This window comes from Galeopterus variegatus, unplaced genomic scaffold, assembly GCF_000696425.1.
Source record: "Galeopterus variegatus unplaced genomic scaffold, G_variegatus-3.0.2 Scaffold12822, whole genome shotgun sequence".
Classification (NCBI taxonomy): domain Eukaryota; kingdom Metazoa; phylum Chordata; class Mammalia; order Dermoptera; family Cynocephalidae; genus Galeopterus; species Galeopterus variegatus.
Window position 1 is genome coordinate 4,880 of NW_007738933.1, and position 11,553 is coordinate 16,432.

Below are 11,553 nucleotides of genomic sequence, written 5' to 3' on the forward strand. Positions count from 1 at the left end.
CACACACACACACTCACACATACACATACACACACACACACACACACACAGACACAAAGAGAAAGTTAGTTCTAAGACTGAAAACAGGAGATAGTAATCTCCCTGGGAATTTTCACTTGTTCTTGTTCCAAAAAACTGAATGGCTTAGGGCCCTCCCAACCAAATGAGGGCAGAAAGTCTCTCTAAAAACTGTACACTCCATCCTTTTGACAACTGCTACCAAACAGTCAACTGGTGGCCCCTCGGAATGGAGGAAAACCCCCAGTGACAGTGATCCCAGAGCTCTCTGAAGCTTGCTTGGAGCTGCTGTACACCCTCGGAGCTTGATCTCTGCTTCTTCTTGGTGGCTGGCTGGTAGAGGGATTGAACCCTGGACCTTGGTGTTATCAGCACCATGCTCTAACCAACTGAGCTAACCAGCCAGCCCACTGATCTCTGCTTCTGATGAGGAAAGGCCCAATGATAGCCCAGGGAGTTAGGTGGTTAATGGCCTCTTTACTAAGAAACAGGCCCAGGGCAGTTACAGAACTGGCTGGAGGGGAAGGCACTTAATTGGCTATTTAAGGTAGAAAAGGGCATCTTTTCAATAGGAATTCAGATTGCTATCAAAACTCAGTGTGGAGGGTAATTGGGAGCTGGGGCCCGAATGGCCTTTTTAGAACGCTGCTCATCTGCTCATTGTGCAATCGCTTAAAAAGTGTCAACAAAAGAGTGCAGTGAAGTGGGGAGCAGCAGTTCTGTGCTACCTCTCCTACTGCAGACCACAAAAAAGCAAAAGTCAGTGAGAGACAGAGGGAGGGATGTGGGACTTTGTAATGACCTCCTGTACTGGGATCCTATTGTAATCACTCTAAGCATCAAAGGGGAGACCTCAGAGGCATCTGTCTCCTGTGCATGGAGCAGCTTCAGCAGACCCAGTCTCTCACACGTGACATCCTGGGCTGTTCCCGCAGGCAATGTGCTTAAAATGAATATACGTGCCTCCTGCGATTTGCTGAATAAGGAGGACTGCACAGAATTACTATTTCTATTGCTTACTGTATTTACCTGGAGTGTTTGGCGGAAGCTGCAAAATTAAATGCTTAGCAGACATTCTTTGAACTCAATGGTCAGTTGGCTTCTGGTCCAGTAATAAGGCTTAGGGGATACAGGACAATGGTTTACTGAGCCTGCCGTGTCAGTGGCCAGAGTGAATATTGCTAGCTCAAGCAGGATGCAGGGTGCGGAGATGCTTTGATCAGCCTGTGAGTGTGCTGTAATCACACACAAACAGCATTGCAGGAAAGAGTGAACCCTAATAACTGGGGAGAGAAAAATCTCCCTCAGGCTTGCCACTGTCAATGCAAATAAAATCTCATTCGTGGGGGCTAAGAAAACGAACAGCATTATCAAGTATGAATTCTGATCTTACAACAGCACCTCCAGCCACAGTTCCTAGAGCTGAGGCTCCTTCTTTTCCTTTTCCATTCAGATCCTACTCAGGGGCAGGTCCTGCTGATTCTGCTTCTAAAATATGAAAGAAGTTCCCATCGCTCATTGCATGGATTACCATATGAACCTCTCAGCTGGTCTCCCAATTTCTGATCTTGCCCCTCTCAAAGCACTTTTCCACCCAGCACCCAGAAAGCTAGTTTTAGGAAATAAATAAGATCACGACATATTTCCTCCTTTATACTCTTTGCCGGCTGCTCACTGTACTCAAAACTCAATGATGGCCTAGGGAGACCTCTTTGATCTGGCCCTTCACTCTTCTTCAAGCTGATCTTGAGCCACCTGCCAGCTAGCCTGGGGCTGGGTAAAGTCTGTCCCACTGCCTGTTTTTATAAATAAGGTTTTATTGGGATACAGCCATGCCCATTCATTTACCTACTGCCTATGGCTGCATTCGTGCGACAACAGCAGAGCTGCCTTGTTGCGACGGTGACTCTAGGGCTCACACAAGTCTAATTTTGATTCCTTGCGCAGACCAACACTGCAATGAGCAATAAGCCAAGGGGTGTGTTAGCTACTTTTACCCAGCTTATAGTCTCTTTGGGAAGTTATTCTAATACCCAAAGTGCAGCATCATGATAAGGCAACTGTAACTGCTATAGAAAGTAAACAGAGGGGCCGGCCCGTGGCTCACTCGGGAGAGGGCGGTGCTGATAACACCAAGGCCACAGGTTCAGATCCCTATATAGGGATGGCCGGTTAGCTCACTTGGGAGAGTGTGGTGCTGACAACACCAAGTCAAGGGTTAAGATCCCCTTACTGGTCATCTTTAAAAAAAAAGAAAGTAAATAGAGAAATCAAGAAATTAAAGAAGAAATCAAGCACACCCTTCCCTCGCTGTCCTCTTCCCTTGCTTTTTGTTGTCTGCAGAAGGAAGCTGCTGAAAAGTTCCTATAGGAAATGGCAAACTTGGTCTCAGTCTTGGCTATGAAATACCTGACTGGTTAACAAATCTGTCTGCTCTGTGACACCACCACCTCCCTGGGTGGTTGAGTAATATTGCCTGTCTGTGCAATCCTGTCTTTGGAGAGATGCTTGGATGTCTCATGTTTATGCTTCTTAAAATGAAGGGTTGGTGAAGTATTTTAATGTTCTCCAAGACAATGTGCTGGAAACTCCATTCCAACACCAGTGGGCCTCCTGGGCAGTGGGTCACTGAACCTGGCTGTTCCATAATAGATGAATAACTACAGGGTCTGGGACTGTAGAAAATTCAAAGATACCTGCTTGATTTCTGCAAGAGGAAATAATAACCAAGTATTCCCGGGGCTTTTTTATAATCCATGAGTCCCTGCTGAAAGCTCTTCAGACACCTAAGACAGGCTGGAAAGCTCAGGCAAGCATTTAAAACATTAATAGGCTGTGTTAAAACAAGTGAAGAAATCAAAGCCTTGCATCGCTGACAGAGGGTCCAAGCTGGTTTGCTTGGGAAGAGGAATAAGACAGTCAACAGCGGAGCGCACTCATGAGTTCATTAAACATTTACTGAGCACCTACTAAGGGCCAGCCAGCATGCCAGGAGATTCTGCTTCCCTCTTATGGGGTGAAAGTTGTCAGGGAATGGACGGGAAACTCTGGAAATTTAGGATTATCATGGCTGCTTAGATTACTTAAAATTTATTTATCTATTTTTTAAAATTTGTTTTTAATTGACACATATGATTGTACGTATTAATGAGGTACAGAGTGATATTTCAATACATGTATACAATGTGTGATGATAAAATCAGGGTAATTAGCATATTCATCATCAGGGTAATTGCATATTCATCATCACAAAATTTTATCATTTCTTTGTGATGAGAACACTTGAGTGACTCTCTTGTAGCCATTTGAGAACATACAATAAATTATGGTTAATTATCGATGTCCAGCACTACTGTACACGACTAGAACTTATTTTTCCTATCCAGCTGTAATTCTATGTCCATTAATCAACCTCTCACTATCTCCCTACTCCCGCCCCTTCCCAGGCTCTAGTGACTACGATTCTACTCTCTGCTTCGAAAAGCTCAACTTTTTTCAGCTCCCACATAAGAGTGAGAATATGCAGTATTTATCTTTCTGTGCCTGACTTATTTCACTTAATGTAATGTGTTCTTGTTTCATCCATGTTGCTGCAAATAACAGGATTTCACTATTTTTTCATGGCTGAGTAGTATTCCATCGTGTGTACATATATATTTTTTGAATTGGCAATATACTCATACTCATGTTTCAAAATTCAAAAGGTGAGAAAGAATTTGCAGAGAAAAGAAAGTCTGTTTCCCATTTCTGTCTCCCAGCCACCAGCTTCCCCTCCGCAAAGGCAACCACTGATCCTCTTTCTTTTGCTCAGTTTCTTTTTTGTGTAGGCTTCCAGAAATAGTCCGTGCATTAGCAAGTACCTATAATTTTTAATACACAGTAACATGTTCATTTTTTCACTTACTGAAGCACATCAATACATATTTTTTAATGTATCATTTTATGTACCAAGTACCATTTTGTCTATTTAATAAATATAGCACTTACTATATGACAGGCTTTTTAAAAAAAATTTAACTTTTTATTTAGAGGTAAGTTTAGATTTACAGAAAAGTTGCAAAAATAGTATAAAGAGTTCCTGTAAATCCTTCATCTGGCTTCCCCTTACTTAACCATAGAACAATTACCAAAACTAAGAATTAACTTTGGAACAATTATACTAAGTTACAGAATTTATTCATTCAGAATTCAGCAGTTTTCCCACTAATGTCCTTTTTCTGTCCAATCTGGGATCCCACATTGCATTTGTCTCCTCTAATCTGCAACCGTTTCTTAGTCTTTTCTTGTCTTTCATGACTTGAACTTTTTTTTTTTTTTTGTCCTTGTGACCGGTAAGGGGATTGCAACCGTTGGCTTGGTGTCACCCACACCGCACTCAGCCAGTGAGCACACCAGCCATCCCTATATAGGATCCGAACCCATGGCAGGAGTGTCGCTGCACTCCCAGAGTGCGCCACGGGGTCAGCCCCATGACTTTAACATTTTTAAAGAGGACTGAGAAGTTATTTTGTAGAATGTCCTTCAATTTAAGTTTTTCTGATGTAATCTCACCATTTAAAGAATATATATTATTGAAAATAATATTACAGAGTATATTCAGTGTATCTTAGCAGGGGGTACCTAATATGCATTTAGCAAAGAGGTTAACCTTGATCACTTGGTTAAGGTATCTTCAAGATTCCTTACCGCAAAGTTACTATTTTCCCCTTTGCAGTTAAATATCCTGGGGGAGATCCATTGAGACTATGCAAATATCCTGTTTCTGCTTAAACTTTCACCCACTAATTTTAGCATTCATCATGGATCTTGCCTACAGCAATTATTACAGCAATTAATGTGTTGTTCTTGTGGTGATTTTTCTATTTCCCTCACTCCTTCTACATTTCACTGATTGGAATTTTTCTGTAAGGAACATTTGCCCCTTCCTCCTATTTATTAATTTATTATTTATTTATATTTAATGGACTCATGGATACTTACTTTATCTTCTGAACTATAATCCAATATTATTTGCTATAGTTTGAACATGTCCCTCTAAAATTCAAGTGTTGCCAATGTGATGGTATTAAGAGGAGGGGCCTTTAAGAGGTGATTAGGCCATGCAGGCTCCTCCATCAGAAATGGGATTAAGGTCCTTATAAAAGAGGCTTCACACAGTCATTTGCTTGCCCTTCCTCTTCCGCCATGTAAGGACACAGTGTTACCCATCCAGAGGATGCAGTAATAAGGCACCATCTTGAAAGCAGAGCGTGGCCCTCACCAGGCAACTGAACCTGCTGGCTCCTTGATCTTGGACTTCCCAGCCTCCAGAATGGTGAGAAATAAATTTTAGTTCTTTATAAATTACCCAGTCTCAGGCATTTTGTTATAGCAGCACAAAAGTGGTCCCACTTTGGCCAAAGGAAGCTCTTTCAGGTTGGCTTCTATAATCTTTCAACACATGTTTTTGTTTGTTTGTTTACTGGGCTACTTGTTTACTTCCTGGCAGAAGCTGCTTCTAGCTCATCTTGTATTTCCCAGCCCCAGGCCTGGAATCAGCTCTTACTCTTTTGAATGGCTGCATAGTAAGTGTGACATTTGTAGAGATGTGCCATCACTTAGCTAGCCAGAACTCACCTGATGGGTGCTTAGAATCTATCTCCAATATTTCCTTATTGCACTTTTACAATAAAAATTCATGTAGATGGGTCAGTTCACACTTGAGAAATTGTTAAAGTAAACCCTAAAGTCTTTATGAAGACTTATGAGGCCCTACCTGAACAGTCCCCCACACTAACTCTCTGACCTCAGCTCCTGATATTCTTTACTTTTTCTACAGTGTGGAGGGAAACCTCCAAGGCGGCCTCCACTGACTCTTGCCTCCTGGGATTTGTGTCCTTGGTGATCCCTTTCCTGTGAGTCAGGGCTGGATTTATGTTCTCATTTCTAACAAACAGAATATGGCAAGAAAAATGAGATGCCACTTCCAATATCAGGTTATAAAAAACTGGCTTCTGTTCTGTCTTAGGTGTTTGCACTCACTCTTTCTTGCTCACCTGCTCTGAGGGCCATAATGTGAGCTGCCCTATGGAGAAGTCCAGAGGCAGGAAACTGAGGGCGGCCTCCAGCCAACAGCCAGCCCATGAGGAGCTGAGGCCCTCATTCCAGCAACCCACAAGGAACTGAATCCTGCCAACAACTATGTGAGTTTGGCAGTAGATCCTCCTCCCAGTCAAGCCTTCAGATGAGACCACAGTCCCAGCCAAAGGTAGGACCATAACCTCATCAGAGACAATAAGCCAGAGGTACTATGTACAAAATATAAAATCCTATCAGGTTAAGAGAGCTGGGAGGGGAAGACGTCTTACTAGTTATAAGTCTCTACAGGTAAATCTTTCTAGAAGTCCTTCTTTCCTAGGATTACTGCTCTCTTGGCCTGATATTCCCTCCCCAATATGACCACCTGCCCACATCCTGCCAGCCTTCAAGACCCATAAGCCACTTTCTCCCTGACTTCTCCAACTAGAAATAATCATTTTCTGCTCCGGCCTCCCACTGCACTCACCTGACCCATATCAAGGCATGTCTACTCCCCCTCATTGTGGAGTTACTGATATAGCTGGTTTCCCATAAAGAAAACCCTAAACTTCTCAAGTGCTGGATTCTCGTTTCAATCATGGTTACAACCCATCCCCTCCCACTTCTAAGCACTAAGCTCAGTTTTACACATATATATTAGGTATTATATAATATCTGAAAAACCAAAAGTAATAATAAGCCATAAATTGTGGATTTAGGATCTACCGGCAGCCCCAGCTCTTACCCCACACAGTATTAGCTATTATAAGCATTATTATCACCATTCAGTATTTCCCAAATGAATATTCCCTTCTCTAACAGGGATTTAGTTTTCTGGACTCCCCATGACCTTCCTCTCTAATTTTAGAAATTCCAAGTTTAGAAGAAATAGGAAATAACTCCTGAGCAAAAGTTGAGGGCCTCTAGCTTAATTCTGTCATTTTTATATATCAAGTGCTCCTTCGGATGACACTTCCACCCAGAGCAACAAGGAGACACTGCTATTACTACCAACCTCAAATCTTTACTGAAGACCCAGGGAACGGGAACTTCCAGGCAGGCGCATCAACAAGATTCATGTCGATTACTATTCTACTCATCGCTTCTGAGAGTTTGCTGGCCACCCTATCATTCCCGGCAAAGCTCCTCTTGCAACAGTATCTGTGTCCAATTGCACTAATTGAAGACACAAATGAGGCAGATAAAGGGAGGCTTGGCTAATTGCATTTTTTCATTGGCTTCAGAGGAGGAAAACTCATAATCAGTCATTATTACAAACTTCCCTGGTGGTCTCAACAGTATAGGCCTAAACTGAAGTGTCTGGTTTAATGGCAGACAAACAAGCTCTTAACCCTTTTCTGATCTATGAAGACTTTGGAGGAATAAAAGGAGATGATGTAAACCTTCCTAATTTTTCTTAGGAGATTCTTCAACCCAGAATTCAGCTAAAGATACTCTCATCTGAGGCATTTCCACCATCATCAGTTCTCTTTGTGGATAAAAGGTGTTGTGTGAACAGCCCTTCTATATGGACACCACTGGAGGCCAAAATGATGACAGAGCTAGCCCCGTGAAGCCTGTGGCTGTCCCCCTCCTCAAAAGTCACTTTTCAAGAAGCAGAGAGGAGAAACAGGAATTGAAGGAAAGGAGCCCTGGGTTTCACTCTAGGAAGAAAGAGCTGCAACCTTCCTCTGGGCACTCACACCAATGACAGTCAACTGCAGGGTGTGCCCAGCTCACGGCAGGAATCCCCATGCCTGGGAGACCACAGAAGGGCTTTGCTGCCTTAATCTATCCTAAATCCATAGGTTTTGGTTACAATTCATAATAAGGCAAATCCCAAATGAACAGAACATTGATCATGGGTCCCAGCTGAGCTTGGGAAATACAAACCTTCGTTCCAGAGAATCAGGTCATGTATGAATGCACAGGAGGGAGACCTTGCGGGCCTTGAGAGAAGATGGGGCCATGCATTAGGGCTGGTGATATGTGAGGGTAGGCACAAGACTGTGGCTGTCAGCTCTCAAGGGACTTCTGCAGAGGAAGTGCTGACACAATGACCTAAGTGGCTGTCTGGCAGGAGACAGGAACGTCTAAATACTGAAACAGTACCTGGAAAACCTTCATAAATATAAGAACTAGAGGAAAACTGAAACCACTAAAAGAGAAACTCCAATGACAACAAGAAAACTTAAAAATAATGGGAAAGGAGCAGGAGTCCCATGCATTCAGGAGGGTGGTGGGGGCAGAGGAAGAGAGACTGGGCCTGGACCCGTTTGCTACTGGCTGGCTCATTCTGACTGTGGGCAGACTGCTTACTCCCTCTATGCCTCAGTTTCCTCTTCTCTTTATGCTGCCCCTGACACGGCATAAAGAGATGGCTCAGACCTGAGCACCTACAATGCCATATTTACAATGGAGAGACACTCAGGATGTGCTGCCCAGAGCCTCTGATTTTCCTCTGACATGCAGGTTGTAAAACGCTTGTCTCACTTCAGCAAGTTTGCCCATAAATACATTCAGCCCCAAATTGCTTTAATTACAGAATGAGGAAATTGCTTTACTTGGCAAAAGGTTCTTCCCGGTTCTGCTAATGGCAGTCTGGAATGCGTGTCTGTGATGGGATTTTTTTTTTTCTTTTTTAATTTTTTACTAAAAGCCATCGAGCTTAATGAGAATTGGAAAAGTGCTGTGGAACCAGCTCTCAATGGGGCCCACCCCGGCCCCTCTGCTGAGCTGTAACTGCCTTCAGAAGTCACACATTCAGAAAGTAACCGCCGACCTCAAAGAGAGTGTTTCACACATCAAGAGATGTCTCTGGCCAAGAGAGCATGACTTAACGAGAGGGGCTAAGGTTCAGAGGCCTTCTTGGGGTTGTACACGTGGAAATGGGAACCTCAGGCGAAGTGCTCTGTGTTCAATAAAAACAAGATCCCATAACAATTACAGTGAGACACAATCTACACTTGTCTAATTCTTTGCTATAGAGACTCTAGAAAGTTCTTTGCAAGCACCCAAGTATCATCTCATTTGTATCCAGGGGAAACTTTCCCAGATTCCCAACACTCCGACTCTGACTCTTCCCACCAGGGAGCAAGACTGGAGACTGCCTTTGTTGGGCCACGTTTTCCCACCTGGTGGGTGGCTGCCCATGAACATTAAAAAGGCATTGAGAAGACGATACACTGATGTACAATGTATACCACAGGCTCTGGAGGCTGACAGGCCCAAGTCTGAATCCTGGCTCTACCATTTACTAGTTTTGCAACCCTGGCAAGTTACTCAAACTCCTGACCCTCTGTTTTCCTCATCTGTTAAGTGGGATATAACAGCATCCATCTCATGGAGTGTTTGTGAAGATCAGACGGGGTTGCTATAAAGTATGTGGGCAGGGGCTGGTGAAGTCTAAGGGTTCAGGAAATATTTGCTGCTGCTACCATCAGTACTTCCTTCACCAACCTCTCTGCTGTGTCATTTCTCACTCTCCCTGTTGCGGCCTTGCTTTACTGGCCTAGGTACCCCTGGAATGTCTATCTGTAACAGGCGGCAGTCGACCTTGGAAAAACAAGGGAGATGAATAATTTCCACCTGCAGCCTAAAGTGGGGACTAAAATGATTTCCTTCTTTTTCTCAACTTGGAGAAACATGATAGGGAATGAGTGGGAAACAGCACAGACCTTATGATCAAAAAGACATGGGTTCAAATCTTCCGCTGCCACTTACTAGGCAAGTGGCTCTGGGCAAGTTCCTCAAGTCTCAGACCTCAGTGGCTAGGAGGATGACAGAGAATAATGGGTATCAGGTGGTCAGCACACTGGTCGGCCTGCAGTCACAGCTCAACCAAGACAGCTGCTGTATTATTATATTCTTGCTATGCCCAATTCCTGTCTCCTGCACTGTGGATAAGGATGCCCCAAGAAATGCCCAACAAGGGATTCTTGACACAAGGCTGAACTGAAACAAGGTGGCATGTGCGCTAAGGTTGAGCTGTGCTTATTTGCCATAAACATCTATTCCAAGCTACTGATGTTCAAGCCACAGCCTGGGCAATGATGCATGCTGTGCCAGCAGTCCAAGGAAGCTAGAAATCTGCAAAATGAGAAGAGTTGAGAAAAATGGCACCAGCTACGGCCTCCTTTCTATTTTGGGGGGCTATTTGTTTGGGGAGACTCTGCTAATAGTTTGAGGAGACTACAACGCAATGCAGATTGTCGAGCTAAGCCAGCGAAAAGTTTAATTAAATACAATTGCTTGCTGTGTGTTCCTTTCCCAAACAGCCTCATGCATATTCATCACTGTAATTATGATAGTGAAAAAAACCACCACTAATTATTTCATGCTCCCCTCTTTCACATGCCTAGAATTTTTGCATAATTACCGTTGAAATTAATTGCAAGTTAGTTAATTTTATACTTTGTCCTTTCAAAACTTAATTGAAAATTAATTTAAAAGATACCAAAAAAAAAAAAACCCCACCACAAACGCACAACAAAAAACTCCACCACCAGCCATTACAACAAACCTGCTTTCTCAGACTTATGATGTGTATTAAAAATGCCATGTGTTTACTTCTAACCTGAATGCAGGGTTGTACATGTCAAGCTATAATAAAAGGCCAGTCCCATAAATTCCTCAAAAGTCACCTCTCTACTCTCCTACCATATAGAAATAAAGACAAGACTTGTGATGGGTGGGGAGGTGTGCCAGTGGCCTGGCTGTCTTCTGATAATGGGATTATTTTATGCTTCAGCAATTACATCTCCAGCCTCCAAAGAAGACCAGCATGTGGTTTCCATTATCAACCTAAATATCTCTACTGGAACCCATTTTTCAGGACCCAACTGCAAGCTGGCATGCAAGAAGCTGCACTTTCATGCTTAGCAAAACAACAGAAAACATTTCTTTCCTCCCATTCTGTCACTGCACGCTGTTCCCACTAGCTCCTTTATCTGAGTTACAGTCACTAACCCTGTTTCTGGGAACCAGTCTCTGTGAAAACAGGAAAGAAACATTTATCAGGTGACTACCCTGTTCTGCACTCGGTTTTAGGCACAGGCATGCATTTCGTTTCATTTTAGCACCTAACACAGTGTCAGACACATAACAGGCAATCGATCAATCCATAGTTATTTCTTGACTGACTGATTGAATAAAGAATATTCACTGTAAGCCTAGGGGTGAGCATCACCAGCCCCACTTTTACAGAGAAGGAAAGGCAAGTTCAGAGACATTATGTACATCCCTCAAGTGCACACAGACAACAGGTGGCAGAACTGGCATCTGGTGCCACACATTCTCTTTCCATCATGCCATGTTGCCTCTCCATCATTCTCCTGATGCCCTACCATCTTGACAGTTCAGATTTTATCTCCTGCCAGCTGTGGTCTCTTAGTAACATGCTTTTCTTAACCCTGAGTACTGAAAAGTCTGCTTATTATGAAATGAATGTTCGCATCCCCCCCCCCCCCCCCCCCCCCC

General features: G+C 43.4%; 1 non-coding gene across 1 annotated transcript; it reads right to left on the reverse strand.

Moving 5' to 3' along the window:
* Positions 1-348: 348 nt before the first annotated feature.
* TRNAI-GAU lies at positions 349-422 on the reverse strand. Its single transcript has one exon. It is a non-coding gene; the product is annotated as a tRNA-Ile (tRNA).
* Between the last annotated feature and the right edge of the window lie 11,131 nt (positions 423-11,553).